The following is a 14910-nucleotide window of genomic DNA, read 5'->3' as shown; positions in this document are numbered from 1 at the left end:
TTCAGTATTCTTAATTTTTAAATGAATGTTGTTGTTGTATCTTTCGGCTTTTCCCGATTTGGGGTCGCCACAGCAGAACTCTGGTCCGCTAATGATTGGCAGTAGATTTTTACGTACCGACTTGCCAGGCCTGACGCACAACCTTCAATGAAGGTACGCCCATTCATGCATGTCTCCACACAGAAGATGCTTTAGCTGAGAATCGAACAGGACAACGTCTTACGGTGAGGCGACAACGCTACCGCAGCACCACCCCCACAGCATGAATGTATTCCATCAATTATTATTTATCTTTGGCTAAATGAAATAACAAAACTAGTCTACAAAACATAATTTCTGTCAATTAAAATTTCTAATCCGAGTGAGTGTAACTCCTGAAATTTAATAATCCAAACATTTTCTTCGTAGTCAAACACATTTTTAATTCATATTTATTAGAAGTTACTAGACTGGCCCTGTCAAAAGCTGTAAAGGTAAATACTACACTGAAATGTGGCAGCTTGTTTTTAAAAAGCATGCTAGGTTCCTTAATGCAACATATATTACTAAATGTAAACAAATCTGCCGCTTTAGCTGACAAAAATTTGTTCTACATAAAGTTCTCTACACATACCTGTGACCAAATAAATCAACCATTCAGTACTGTATGTGATCAGTTTCTTAATATGATATATTTTATTGGAGTTAAATGATTTGTACACGGTTGCCATAATCGTTAAAGTCTTCACTCTCAAGCAGAACATACAGGGTTTGAGCCAGTCTTCCAGCAAATGCATGTATGGAGTTTCATATTTTAGTCAGTCACTTAACTCAGAGTTTTAAGGCTATGAGTTGTTAAAAAGGTGCTTCATTTGGTGCAGGCTTTGGTTCCCTCAGCCTTCATTAGCATTCTGTGCGATCTTGCACAGGTCACTTAACCAGACAGTGCTTTGGGGCAATAAGGAAACTGGTTTTGGCTCTTTAATAGTACGCTGGACTCAAACCCAGTATCTCTCTTATATAGGAACAAGCAGTTACTATATAAAACTCACCTCACACTTACCTATGTACATTCCCATGCTCATGGACACAGTTTGGAATATATATATATATATATATATATATATATATATATATATATATATATATTTGACAAGTGTGTGTTTTGCATATTATCGACAACTGTTTTGGCAATCAGAGATGATTGACAAACACCTGATCTATATGGTAGTGTAAGACTGTTGTTATAGTAAAGAAGTGATTATGCCCTTTCCCCGTTATTGTGCAGTCTCAAAGTTGGTATATTTAAGTAGTAGGGAGGCTTGTCCCTACACTTACCTTAGTGACAAGAAGTTTGTTCCATATAAAGTTCTCGACACATACCTGTGACCAAATAAATCAACCATTTAATACTGCATGTGATCAATTTCCTAATACAATATATTTTATTGGAGTTAAGTGATTTGTATGTGGTTGCCATAATGGTTAAGGAATGCTTTTTATCTTACATGACCTGGGATTGTGTCCTAAATCATATAGACTTTGGTGATAGTGTTTTGAGTTGGATGCCTTTTTGTTGGGACTATGTGAGTCAATCTAATGTGAGTTTGATAAAATTACACATATCAATATTTATTTATTGATTAATTATTATTTGGTTAGCAGGAAAGTCCAACTCAGTAAAAGCCCATTTTCAGTGGAGGCCTAGGGAGAAAAGCTCCAAATTATTACAAAACATTTTAAGAACAATAATTTTACAATCTTCAAAAATAAAACAAAAACATCTGCAGTTTAAATAATTATAACAAATTAGACATATTATAAAACATTGGTTAAGAATTGATATAAGGTATATGACAATCATTTAATATTTAGAGAAAATTTTAGACAGTTTATACAGAAATTAAGGTGAGTTAATCTAATACAAAGAGGAATTTCAATGTAAAGTCAGAGAAAACAGGCTTATGGTATGTTTAGAGAGAAAGTCAGGGAAGAGAATTAGATAGCTGTTAGGAAGTAAGTGAAGAAGGGAGAGTAAGGAGGTATAAGGAATGGAAAGGTACTTGTTCACATTTAGGGATATAGTTTATCCTGGTTTTGAGCAAGAACAAAGCCAGATTTTAGCTAGGAAGTCTTTCAGAGTAGTTTTGAAAGATGGAAGGGAGGGTATGGACCTGATGGATACAGGTAAGGAGTTCCAGGCCTTAGCAACCTTGTACATGTACAGACAGTGCCCAACAGATTTGCTAGGTTTGTAGACAGACAGAAGTTTTTGTTCAATGACTGACTGGGAACATAGCTGTGTAGAATGTTTTTTCATGCTGGACAATTTTATAGGTGGGAAGAAATTCTGTAAATGTTGGTTGATGTAGCAGTTCTAACCAGTTTAGGCTTTTCAGTGCTATACAGTGGTGGGTTCTGAAAGGGGTATGTGCTGCAAATTTAGCAACTTTGTTAAAGCATTATTCAAGTTTTAATTTTTGTGAAGTCTATAGATTAGTAAGGATGGGAGCACCATAAAGAGTGGGGAGGAGATAAGTAGTGGGAAGTGTAGTTTTAGTTGCATTGGTGAGAAAGTTTTTGGCTCTGTAAAGCATCCCTAGTATTTGATGAGTTTTTCTTATGCAATTTTGTATATGAAGGTCGAATGTAAGATTATCATCCACTATCACCACTAATAGTTTGCTATGAGAGGTATGTTATTATAGTATAGTTTTTTTGTCTTAATTTATTTGCTTTTATTACAATTGTGATGCATTCTGAAGATTTGAAGATATTGAGGTGTTTTATACTTTTGCTATTCTTTCCATGTTTTTTTTTTTTTGGACAGCCAGATTGCATTATTTGTTTTCAGTCTCTTCCCTCTAATAGGAGCAAGGGTGTTTAGGATATTTAGAAAAGTTGTATTGAATTCAATTACAGCATTGTCTTATGGGAGGATTTTTAGGAAGTTCCAATTAATAGATGATAGTGTAGTAATGAACATTTCTGGGTTAAACTTGGAAAGGTTACATGTTGTTTTATAAATATGCTGTTTAACTGGATGTGTGAGATGTCTAGTCATATAGAGTGGGAGATGATCACTGAGAGATTCAGACATTGTACCTGAGGCAGAGTATTTGCTAGGGTCTGATACTAGGATCAGGTCTAATAGAGAATTATTTAGAGAGACTGACAAATGTTAAAGCACAAAACAAGAAGAGGAGCAACTTGTGAATGCTAAACAGAAAATAAGGTATTACCATGATAATATGCATGAGCTTAGAAAGATTGCTGTTAAGCAATTGTATTTTGATAGCAACTCTAGAGCACAAAAACTATAGCAAGGAAGATGACAAGGGATCCTGTAGAAGTACTAAAAATATTTTGGGAATTCTATGAAAGTATAAAGCAGAGAAATATGGAAATCAAGAAAAGGTACAAATGGAAATGATTATGGAATAGTTAAATATCCCAAGGTTAGAGGTAGAGGAGGCTCAGTTACTAACAGGATAAGAGGAGATGAGATAAAAATGGTGATGTATAACCAAACTAAAGGAATGTCCCCAGGAATACATAGTATTCCTGTGGAAGTTTGGAAGCTAGGAGGGAAAACTGATAAAGGTCTAGAAGGTTTTAACAGTATTTTAAGAGGAGAAGTACCAACATTCTGGAAGAAAGCGGTGTTAGCTGTAATACCTAAAGAGGTAAAGATCCATCACATCCAGCTTCGTACAGGCCCATTTCAATACTAAACCATGATTATAAAGTATGTCTATAATGGATGAAAGAATGGCAAAAGTGATGCCAACATTGATAGATATGGATCAATGTGGTCTTGTGGAGGGGAGGCAAACATTTGACAGAATTAACAGAACATTGATGATCCAGGGGGAAGCAGAATGTAAGAAAATACCAATGTTGTTGGTGGGTCTTGATGCAGGGAAAGCATTTGACAGAGTAAGCTGGGACTTTATGAGCAGAGCAATGGAAGCATTTGCATTCCCTGATAAAATTATAAGGATGATTAGGAGGATATTTGAGAGATTGAAGGCTCAAATTAAATTGGGTGGGGTCTTCTCTGATAATCTCTGCTTGAGCAGAGGAACCAGGTAGCGGTGTCCTCTCTCCCCTTTGTTATTTGCTTTATATTTAGAACCACTGGCAAAGAAAATAAGGGACTCAGAAATTCAAGGATTATAATTGGTATGGTAGTCAAGAAAAGCTTGCTGTATTTGCAGGTGACATTATTTTGTACCTGACAAAACATGAAAGGGACATTACAGTGTTGTAGAACATATTGAGACACTTTCAAATCTTTTTTGGGATACAAAATTAATGAAGCTAAAACAAAGGCAATAGCGATAAGGTATGTGTCCACATATGAATTGGTTCAGCAGGTTCCATACTTATAGGGACATGATAAAATGAAGTATTTAGGTGTATGGATTAAAAATTATTCTGGTGTGGCAGCTAAGGATATGTGGGAAGACATTAAAAAAAGATAATACAAAAACTGAGAAAAATTGAAGCTCTGTTATATGGATGTCGATAATAAGACACAAGCAGTTAAGTGTTTTTAATCCCTTTAGTCTTATACACAGGTCAGGTGTATTTTTATCAAACAGAGGAGAAGTTGTGGATAACAATTAATAAAGAGCTGAAGGATTTTATCTGGGGGGGAGACAGTAAGAATCAAGTGGGATAAGCTTATTCTTCCAATAGAACAGGGCAGATTGGGATTACCCGATTTGATGAGGTATTTCAGACCAACACAGTTAAGGCTCCTATACATAGCACAAGCAGAAAGTAATAATTCAAAATGGAAAGAGGTGACGATGAAACAGCAGCAAGCGCAAGCAACAAGAAGAGACTGGGATTTTGGATGCAGACTTTTAAGGAAAAAACAATCATACAGAATATTATATTCATAAAGTAGCAGAAAGTATTCTAAGAACTAAGCCAACACAGGAATGAAGAAAGGAGATTCTGTCAATAGGCATGACTGCAATTAGGGATACAGACAATAGGCAAGGAGGAGTTGGAATTTATTGGAGAAAACTGGCAAAGGAAACAATATATTGGGAGCAAATAACTAGAGGGAAAGGTAATAGAATGGGAAGATGCCAAGAACTTGTTTGGACTGCAGGTTACAGATTGTCTTCCCCTTTCAAGGATTGATATGAAATTATATGCAAAGAGAAAGAAATAGGGGGTCCTAAATGAAAGACCAGGACTGGTACAGGTTTTAGTAGGATCTAGAGCAGAAGCTGCAGTTAAGAAAGGATTATATTGCATGATAACTATACAAATCAATCAGAGGAGGTTAGAAAGGATTGGGAAGAGAGATTGGATAAGCAATTCACAAAGATATGCAACAAAGTCTAGAAGATTTAGGATCTTTGCTTGGAAGTGTTTGCATAGATATTTTTATACCCCAAGTAGACTCCAAAACATTTTTCCACAGGCAGAAAGCAAATGTTGGAGGTGTGATGAGGAAGAAAGAGGTAACTGAGAACATCTCTTCTGGGTGTGTAATGAGTTGGCAGACTTTAAATATTCTCTGCAGACTGTTCTGTCAGAGATGCTGGTTGAGCCAATTGGTGTAACTAAGAAAATGATTTTTTGAGCTATGAAACAGAATCGGAATTGCCTAGACATAGTAAGGCCTTGCTGAGTCTAATCATGATGGCTGCCAAAAAAGCAATTACTAGAAAATGGAAATCAAAGTCTAAACCAATTTTACTAAAAGTAGTGAAGATAGTAACAGATATAAAACAACTAGAACTGGGATCTTTAGAAAAGGCTAGGAGCAAATTACATAGGAAAAATGGGAATTTTGAGATCAATGTATGCAGAGGAGGAGCAAGGTTTAAAAGAAGGCAGGATTTGAATGAGCTATGTAATGGCTGATTGCCAGTGACTGGATATATTATAAGTGGTGAGTAATGTTTGCAGCTACAGTTGTGTCAGCATGGTTTTTAATGTATAATGTTTGCAAATGAGATTGTCTCAGTATGGTTTATTTTTATTTATATAAATGTAAGATTGCATATGACTTACATGCTAATTTAATAAAGATGTTTCTTGTTTAAAAAAACAGCAATCAGTTTATTGCTAGAACAAAGCAATTAAAAAAGAGATGCAAGTAAAACAGGTAATCTGTTATTTCCTGAGACTAAATAACTGGCAAATGCAGTATAGTCTGCTGGCCAAGCTAAGGGGACAGTGGCCAACTTTCAATTACAGAGCAGACATGTATGTAACTGATTAAAGATAATAATCAGCAAGGTTCTTCATAGTAAATATGTTTAGATTAAACAATGACAAAAATTCTCAGTAAATTTGTAGGTGTAGATCCTTGTGACAGAGGTCCTGCAATGCTGAGGTCAGATGTAGTGACATCAGGCTATTAAACAATGAGAAAATTCTCAGTAAACCTATAGGTGTAGAGCTTCATGGCAGAGCTCCTGCAATGTTGAGTTCAGATATAGTGACTGCAGGCTGTTAAAAAATGACAACATTTTCAGTAAACTTGTAGGTGTAGGGTGTGGTGGCAGAGGTCCTGCAATATCGAGGTCAGACGTAGTGACCACACGCTATCAAATATTGACAAAATTCTCAGTAAACTTGTAGGTTTAGAGCCTTGTGGCAGAGCTCCTGCAATGTCAAGTTAGATGTAGTGACTGCAGGCTATTAAACAATGACAATATTTTTAGTAAACTTGTAGTTGTAGGGCCTTGTGGCAGAGTTCCTGCAATGTCAAGGTCAGATGTAGCAACCACAGACTCTGCTCTACGAAAGAAGATAGTGACTGAGTGTCTTGAACTTTGTCAATTGGTACTTTGGTCAACATCTGTTTATTCGACCCAGTTTGGTCAAGTAAACAGATGCTTGACAGGGGTGAGAGATCGACATTCCCTGGGTAGAGGAATATATCCCTTTTCCCAGGGATTTGTGATTTTGGAGTTAGAATATATAATTAGCAGAGAGCGTGGGATGCAGGGTGTTTGCTTGTTTTTTTTTTTTTTGTAGGTTAATTTTCAGCATATGGGTAACAGCGGTTCCCCTTCATAAGACTCGAGTTACTGAAAGCTCAAAATTCATAAGCTCGATCCCAGAATCTCGAGTTTTCAGTAACTTGAAATTGCGAGGGGAAGAGAAGGGAAAAAAAAAAACAAGTTTACTTACATGTTTGCAGGGGGCTGAGTCCCCCTGCACTCTCCCTGCTTAAATATATCAGCTCCGTGACCACACTATAGCAGAGGAATGGAAATTCTCCCGTTGTGCACTTCTGCATACAGCGCATAACGGGAGATTTCGTTCATCCCCATTGTAGTGCGATCTTGGAGTTGGTATATTTAAGAAGGGGGTGTGTGGGGGTGCAGGGGGCTTACCCCCCCTGCAAAAACCTTAGAAAAATTTTTTGCAATTGTTTTTCTTCCCCTGCAGAATTTCTAGTTACTGAAAACTCAAGATTCTGGCTTCGAGCTTATGAATTTCGAGTTTTCAGTAATTCGGTCTTCTGAAGGGGAACCGTAGCAGCATATCACATTATGCATGCTGACAAAAGTAGTATTCAGAGGACTGGAATAGATCCATTTGTCTATATATGTGTGTATAAGTATATATGCATATATATATATATATATATATATATATATATATATATATATGTATGTATATATATATATATATATATATATATATACATGTACACACACGCACACACACGCACACATACACACATACACACACACACACACACACACACACACACACACACACACACACACACACAAACATATATAAATATATATACACATATATCTATATCTATATATATATATATCTATATATATATATATATATATATATATATATATATATAGGTTCATAGGTTCATACTAGGCTATCTGCCCTAGGGCATTTATAAGCCTAGCCAGAATGTGTTTGGCTTTCGCCACCCATTTTAAATTTATTTTGCTATGCCCTTTTTTGAGGTTAGTATACTGTGCCTCTGTCTAACAGTGACACAGAAGTGATACCCGGGGTAAACCTACGATCTCCCATCCACTCATCAAGATTCCTCTTGAAGAGAGTCAATGAGGGACTCTGCCTAACCTAGACTGGGATTTTATTCCAGAGTGAAGGGAGCCTCTGGGTTATGAATCTGTCCCTCCAGCATGTCCTATATATATATATATATATATATCCATCCCTTCACAGCCCCTTTTTACACATGGGGTTTGGGTGTCACTTTAGCAGTGACAATCTTGTAGAGCCAAGGTTCACACCACCAGGCTGTTCTTCCATACCACACGCTTGCATACACATTCACACCTATGACCAATTTAGAGTGTCCAGTCCCCCTATTGCATGTCTTTGGAATGTGGGAGGAAACCAGAACACCTGGAGGAAACCCACAGAAATACAGGAAGAACATTCAGACTCCACACAGAAGGCAGCCTGGTTGAGAATTGGACCATTGCTGTATTGCTGTGAGGTGACAACGCTAGGCGCTATGCTGCCCAAAAATACATATAAATATACACGTATATATATATATATATATATATATATATATATATATATATGTGTGTGTGTTTGTATGTATATATATATATATATATATATATATATATATATATACACACACACACACACACACACACACACACACACAGACACACACACACACATATACACATATATATGGGTCTACTTCTAAATTATTTCTTATGGTCGAGAAGATAAGATTGAACTTGTGAAAGTTTGAACCATTTAAATGGAGATTGCCGTACAGCATGGAATGGTATATTTACCATTTTCCTCACTGTAATGTGATCTTGAAGTTGGTATATTTAATTATCATGCGATGTGGGGGGGGGGTGCAGCATACCTCCCAACCGTACCAAATTACTCAGTTTTTGCTGAGTTTTGGTGTCCAAATAATGGGGTGCCACGATTCTCGAGTGGCACCCCTTCATTTCCGATTTTTGACAGCTTATTTTTTTTTTTATTTTTCTTTCACGCTTTTGAACTGATGTCATCACATGCACGATGATGTCATCTCCATTAGCCTGTCGCATTTGAGCGGAAAGGCTGATGTACACACAATTCCAGCTACAAGGAAACATGCTGCAGAGTTCTACGTGGAGAATGGAGTTTATTTCTGAGTTTCTGCAAGGAGCTCTACACGGAGAAGTGAACATTTCTGCGACTTTACAAAGAGAGTGAGTTATTTATTTGTTGTGAACAGATTTCATTTTTGGTGCTGCATGGACGGAGTTGCTTAAGCCGCAAATACTGTTATTTATTTGTTAATGGTCCAGAGTTTAAACAGAGATTGCTTTATTTGCTGCACAGAGTGAATTATTATTAACAATCCAGCATTTAATGCTGCAGGTGCTTTCTGCTTTGCACAGTCCGGTATTTAATGCTGCAAGTGCTTTCCATTTTGCACAGAGAGTGAGTTATTTATTTAATACTGAACAGTTCGGCACAGAGAGTGAGTTATTTATTTAACACTGAACAGTCTGGCACAGTGAGCTAGTTATTTATTTAACTGAACAATCCGGGACTGGCTAAGTGTTATTTATTTAACTGAACGGTCTGGGACCGGCGTTTAGCCTTAAGCCGCACAGAGTTGCTTCTGGCTACGGACTTATTGCAGAGATGTTCTGTGGTCCGGTGTTTCTGTTTAGCCTTGATTTTTTTTTTTTTTCTAGAGAGGTGTCCGGAGTTTAAATGGAGATTGCTCTATTTGCCGCACAGTGAGTTATTATTAACAGTCTGGCGTTTAATTCTGCCTGCGGGTGCTTTCTCTTTAGCTTTAAGCTGCACGGAGTTGGTTAAGCCATTTTCTGGCTATGGACTTATTGCAGAGATGTTCTGATAGTTGCTTTCAAGCCTTAAGTTTGCTTTATTGCAGAGATGTTGTGAGATCTGGTGTTTAAACAGACATTTCTGGTGCTACAGGACAGGTGCTTCCTGTTTTGAAATCTGAAGAAAAGAGGCAGTGGATGTTGCAACAAGTTGTGCACAAAAATGCTATCAAGATACCACTTGCTTCTTCAATTTAAGAAGTACCAACGCACCAACGAGATTACCAGGCTTTATCAAGTGTGACTTTAACAACTGAAGTTGAAGCTTTTAAACTAATGTTAAAAACATTTCATTGGTGGACCAATTAAACAATTAATTAAATTGTATTTAGCAAAACAAATGATGTCATTATGTTTTTGCTTGTACCAAAAGGAAGATGTATCGTAAAAATCATAATACATCCTACCCTGTTTCTTAAATTCATAAATTCGTCTGATACATGAATTTAAAATCCAACTTGTGTTATTATCAATCTTTAAAATATAAAATAAGAAACCTCATTGAAAATTCTTTTAGAACAAACAATGCTACCCTACAAATCTCACAGGTGTCTTAATGAAGTTGTTGTAATGTGCAAACTGCACAAATACTAACTGTATAAGTAAACTATTTTAAAATATAATAAACTTACAAAAAAACACACTCTAGTTAAATAAACAGGTAGCTAAATCCTATAACAAATAATTCATATTTCACTACAAAATAGTACATATTAAATAAAACATGAATGAAAATCACTCTTAGATTATAACTGGCAACTTTTCATCTTGATCAGACTTAAACTTAAACCAGGATGTTCCAAATAAGTTCCTTAGTGCAAAGTGCAGTCTCCCAGTCACCCCCCCTAGGATCTTGCTTTATTCTGTCAAGCACAAAGAAACAAATGTGCATGTTGGGACATACTAAAGAGTGTTTGAAAAAGGCATTGGTGTCTTTTTTACATTTCACCTCATACATGTGTTCATATATTCCTCCCTTAATTCTCTCTAAACATGGGCAACTCTGACAGAGCCCAATATAAACAACCCCTGTAGAACAACATGTGTAGTGTTCTTTAGCTGTGATGTAAATATTACTAGAGGGAATGTGTAACTTGTATCAGACGAATTTATGAATTTAAGAAACAGGGTAGGATGCATTATGATTTTCATAATGACATCATTGCTTCCTGTTTTGAACAGTCTGGCGTTTAATTCTGCAAGTGCTTTCTGTTTTGCACAGAGAGGGAGTTATTTATTTAACACTGGAACAGTCCAGCACAGAGAGTGAATTATTTATTTAACTGAACAGTCCGGGACCATCGTTTAGCCTTAAGCCACACGAGGTTGCTTCCGAGGTTCGGTGTTTCTGTTTAGCCTTGATTTTATTGTAGAAAGCCACACGGAGTTGCTTCTGAGGTCCGGTGTTTCTGTTTTGCCTTGATTTTATTGCTATTGCAGAGGTGTGTGTGTGTGTGTGTGTGTGTGTGTGTGTGTGTGTGTGTGTGTGTGTGTGTGTGTGTGTGTGTGTGTGTGTGTGTGTGTGTGTGTGTGTGTGTGTGTGTGTGTGTGTGTGTGTGTGTAGTTGCTTCTGAGGTCCTGCATTTTTGTTTAGCACTTCTGAGGTCGGTGTTTCTGTTTAGCCTTGATTTTATTGCAGAAAGCCAAATGGAGTTGCTTCTGAGGTCTGGTGTTTCTGTTTAGCCTTGACTTTATTGCAGAGTGTGTGTGTGTGTGTGTGTGTGTGTGTGTGTGTGTGTGTGTGTGTGTGTGTGTGTGTGTGTGTGTGTGTGTGTGTGTGTGTGTCTGTGAAAATGACCCCATCTGAATACACCTGGTGGCTAGAGGCACTCAGGCTCAAACCCTGTACTTTGGGTACAGGTAAAAAGTCTCTAGCCACCACCACTTGTGAATTTATTCCTCATATTTTTTGTTCTCTTCCTCATTAAATCTGTGGTTTTCAGGATTTTTGTGGCAAATCACTCAAGGATTGAATTAATTAAATAATGACAAGCATTTGAATTTCAGACTTCATTCTTCAGAAAATAAATGGTAACACAAAACCTTTTATTCTAGCAATTTTCTAAGTTTATAAGATCAGTATTTGAAATGTGTCCCTATTTTGGGGCTGTGTTCTCCCATTATTGGCTTTGTCCAGGTTTTTTGTGCCAAGACGTTAAGAGCTATGGTGAGAAATGAAAACTTAATTCTGTATCCCCCATTATTGGCTTTGTCCATGTTTTTTGTGTTAAGAGGTTAAGAGCTATGGTGAGAAGTGAGAACTGAATTCACTAAATGATAGCCATTTAAGTTTCTGTCTTCCTGTCTTTCAGGAAACTGCTGATTTGGCTTAGTGGTATGTTGCTCTGACTATAATGCACAGGGTTCTGGGTTCCAGACTTGGCAGTGAAATTATACAAGCAATGTTTAAAATGTGTCCCTGGTTTTTGGCCTTTTGACCCCCCCCTCCCCAAAAAAAAGTTGAAAATAAGTGTGAGAAGCTGTGCAAGATGCCTATGGGCTTCTGTCATTCTATTTTATATATATATATATATATATATATATATATATATATATATATATATATAATATTAGCGTGTAGACTTTTATCATGGAAATGTTCTGAATAGGACAGTTTTGTTTATTGGTTCATGCATTTTGTTACTGGAAAAATGTTTAAACAGTAAATTTAAAATCCGTTCAAACTTAAGTCTAACAAGTGTGCTGTATTATACACGGAATATAATTTAATAAAGTCAGGAAGGTGTATCAAAGAATGCATGTATGTTTCTTGTTTTGTGTGCAAGTGGCCTATGATTTGAAAACAGCCCAAAGGTAATTTTTCTCCACCACTGGCCAGATGCATTTTCTTTGGATGTGGTGTGGGTTTCAATGCTGTTTCAATGAATGTGAGTTTCAAGGGCAGAGAAGTTTTAATGCCAAGTCTATTTTCATTGTGAGATATCTCTTAGTGTTTGTGCATTGTGCTATAAAATGTAAAAATAAAATCCAAATAATCATTGTAGAAGTAAAAGAATATGCACACATTAGTGTTTATGGCAAATAGGGTGAAATAAAAAAAAGATTCAGTAACCTTGAATCCTGGAATCTTCAATAAAATGTCTTTATTCACAAACAGGACCAAAATAACTGGATCACTCAAAATTACAATGAGTGGGGGAACTCCGTATATTGGTAGTAAGATCAGTTTAATTTCAAAGGCGGAGATCCGTTATGAGGGGATTTTATATACAATCGATACAGAGAACACCACCGTTGCTCTTGCTAAAGGGATGATGATCAGCCTATTTTTGTACTCTGATGATGCCCTAGGACGAAAGGGTGAAAGCGCTTAGTGCCTATGTGGATTATTTTCTTGTTTTGGTCCTGTTTGTGAATAAAGACGTTTTATTGAAGATTCCAGGATTCAAGGTTACTGAATTTTTGGTTACAAGTTTCTATTGTGGTTGGATTTTCTACTAAATAGGGTGAAATAGCCAGGTAATGGGACATTGGAATGGCTGCAGGGGGACTCTGGTGCTATATTTTGGTTCTATTCTTCATTTTGTTGTTTGAAAGTTGCTATCCCATAATTCTATTGGAGTGAGCGGGGTTATGTAATTATGTATGCAAATTTTATGTTAATCAGAGTACAGATTTGTCCAGACTTTTGATGTTTCGAGGTTGAGAGGTATGTTGCAGGGCTTGCAAAAATGTAAAAAAAATTTAGTTTTTATTTTTTTTAATTACATTTCGAACTTTCACAAGTTCAATCTTATGGACTGTACCAAAAGAAATTTGAACTAGACCCATACATTTATATATATATATATATATATATATATATATATATATATATATATATATATAAATATCTATCCATCTATATACATATATATATATATATATATATATATATATATATATATATAGAGTGTAAGTATTTTCAGGGCAAGTTAACACCTGTCCAGCGAGAGGGAATTTCTGAAGTTTCTCCACTGTAGTGCGATCCCGAAGTTGGTATATATAGGTAGGAATGTGAGGGCATAACCCCCACCTCAGTGGGTTTCGGCTGGTGCAGTGTGATTTCACTTACCCTGGGAATACTTACGCGATTCATGATTCTGGGTTTCATGCTTTTCTTCTCGATCTTCTGGTTCTTAGGGATATAAAAGTAGACCCACATATATATATATATATATATATATATGTATATATATATATATATATATATATATATATATATATAGGTATAGACATAGACACACACACACACACACATATATATATATATATATATATATATATATATATATATATAAATATGTATATATATATTGTGGATCCTTCAGTATAGTCCAAAAATTCTTCACAGACATTGTCTCTTCCCCCCATACACTGAAAATATCATCAGTAAAACAATATTACTTTTTAACGTTGTCATTAAAAGTATATTTCATCATAATCTTTTCCTCCCATTTTGCCATTACTTAGTTTGCATAACTGGGAGCCATTACACCTCCCATTCCTGCTCCTGTTAATATTTTTTTTAGTATTCACCATTAAAAAAAATATATGTGTATATATATATATATATATATATATATATATATATATATATATATTATTTTGAACCACTTCAAATAAATTACATATAAACTCCATTTGCATCTTTATCTAATACAGTTTTTTCTGTAACTTTCTCTTAAGAAAACACAGCTTCTTCAGTGGGAAATGACAGAATAAAGTCACAAACCAAGTATACTTTTCACAGACCATATCCTTAATCTTAAAAAATAAACATCTGTTTAATGAAAGAACCCATTTTCATCATAATAGGATTTAAATAAGAATCAACCAGAGTTCAAGGGAATTTAAACTCTTTTGCAAAATAAATAGAACATGTTGGAGGGATAACTTTCTAACACAAGGATTACCACTTCTGTTGAAATGTCTTCCATTCCCCCTGGACCAAAGGACTTCTTTTACTGTATGCAAATGTAATTAAGATGAATGGTTGATTAACCACAAATTCACCCTTGGTTTAGCAGCACTGTCCCTTGTTGATATGGGAAACATGTAACTG

Source organism: Protopterus annectens, chromosome 13.part0, assembly GCF_019279795.1.
Source record: "Protopterus annectens isolate FY-2018-M chromosome 13.part0, PAN1.0, whole genome shotgun sequence".
Classification (NCBI taxonomy): domain Eukaryota; kingdom Metazoa; phylum Chordata; order Ceratodontiformes; family Protopteridae; genus Protopterus; species Protopterus annectens.
The sequence above is the reverse complement of the archived record's forward strand: the minus strand, read 5'-3'. Positions refer to the sequence as shown.